The sequence below is a fragment of the Grammomys surdaster genome, unplaced genomic scaffold, assembly GCF_004785775.1.
Source record: "Grammomys surdaster isolate TR1022 unplaced genomic scaffold, NIH_TR_1.0 174, whole genome shotgun sequence".
Lineage (NCBI taxonomy): Eukaryota > Metazoa > Chordata > Mammalia > Rodentia > Muridae > Grammomys > Grammomys surdaster.
The window spans coordinates 2,047,790-2,049,476 of record NW_021604622.1 but is presented as its reverse complement, the minus strand read 5'-3'; the positions used below and the strand labels follow the sequence as shown (position 1 = coordinate 2,049,476).

Sequence of the window (1,687 nt, the reverse complement as noted above, 5' to 3'; positions counted from 1 at the left end):
TCTGTGAGGGTGTTCCCCCACCCACCCACTGACCCACTCCCACCTCACCTAGCATTCCCCTACACTGGGGGCATTAAACCTTCACAGGACCAAGGGCCTCTTCTCCCACTGATGCCAGATAAGGCCACCCTCTGCTACATATGCAGCTGGAGCTATGGGTCCCCTGACGTGTACTCCTTTGTTGGTGGTTTAGTCCCTGGGAGCTCTGGGGTGTCTGGTTAGTTGATATTGTTCTTTCTTGTATCTTCTTTTGACATGTTTGGTTGTTCTCTTGGAGGACTGCTCTTTCCTTAATGGAAACAGAGGGGAAGTGAATCTGAGGGAGAGGAGAGGTGGGGGTTGGCTGGGAGGAGTTGGGGGAGGGGAAACTGGTCAGGATGTAATGCAGGAGAAAAGAATCTATTTTCAATTTAAAAACAGCGAGAAAGAGATCAACGTCTCATTACTAAGGAATATTATTATCGGGGTTTTAGAGATGTCTCAACAATTAAGAGCACACACTGCTCTGGCAGAGAATCTGAGTTTGATTTCAAGCGCTATGCGAGGTAATTCGTGACAACCTGCAACTGAATCTGACAGTGACACCCTCACACTCATATGAATATACCTCCAAAGCATGGACACACAGATACAACTGAATTAATGACAAAGTTTTCCAAAGGAATAATACTATCATTTTATTACTTCTTGCTATAAAAACAGAATTTTCACCTGCCCCTAGAGGCATTGCAGGTGTGGCTGCTGTGTCACATGTGTGTCAGTAGGTGGCAGAAAGGAAAGAGGCAATGTCTACAGTCAGTGTTCTAACCTATGGACATCTGATTAGTAGCCTACAAGTCCCTTTAAAAAGCAGGCTTGAGACGGCAATCAGACTGGGGCCATGGGGCCCCGACAGGGAGCTGTCCTGAGATGACCACCACTTTAGAGCCAGGGAGGCTTACACAGGCTCCATGGATGGGGGCAAGCTGGAAACTAGAAGAACCCTGCCTTGGACTTCAGCCCTGGGCAGGGGGGAAGTGACCCAGAGAACTGGCCCTGCCCCTCACCTGCTACAGCACTTTCAAGAGTATGCCTTATACCTTGCCTGGGTAGCACAGTAGAGGTGACCTTGGTGGCAGGGTTGTTGGTGAGCCACTTCTGAGGGAGCGAGTATGGGAGAGCTTGCCCAGCTATTTGTCTGTCTTGATAGTCTGCTACTTGTTAGAATAGCAGAAGCCAGAAGCCTTGTACCAGACGAACAAATCGACACACTCCAGCGTCCACAATGATTCTTCCCCGGCTCTGTTGCCAGGGAGGTTGCAAGGGTGGAGGGCAGGTATGAGAGGAAGTGGAGCTTAGTGGAATTGGGGTGCTTGAGGTGACATTCACAAAGAACCAAGTAACAGTTAAAAAGAACCTAGAATTTTCACTGAAACATCTACTTTGGTTTTATATTTAATAATTTAGGCCTCAGAAATCCCATGCATGCATTATGATTTGCACAGCACTGGGAACTGGAGCTCGTGTCTAAGTCATTCATAGGGTATCGATGTTATCCCAGGACTGGAGAGGGAACAGCAAAGACAGGAGCGCTCGAGCTCATTCCCGAAGGCATTCAACTGCCTTAGCTTAATGTTTGATGTACAGAGTTAGGTTAATTCTGGATAGAATGCACACAATAAATCCTCTGAAGTTTATACCGTTATTA

At 47.4% G+C, this 1,687-nt stretch overlaps 1 non-coding gene across 1 annotated transcript; it reads left to right on the top strand.

The window, feature by feature from the left end:
• The first annotated feature begins 710 nt into the window (after nucleotides 1–710).
• Nucleotides 711–838, top strand: LOC114621440. Its single transcript, XR_003711422.1, has one exon. It is a non-coding gene; the product is annotated as a small nucleolar RNA SNORA17 (small nucleolar RNA).
• The last annotated feature ends 849 nt before the right edge of the window (nucleotides 839–1,687 follow it).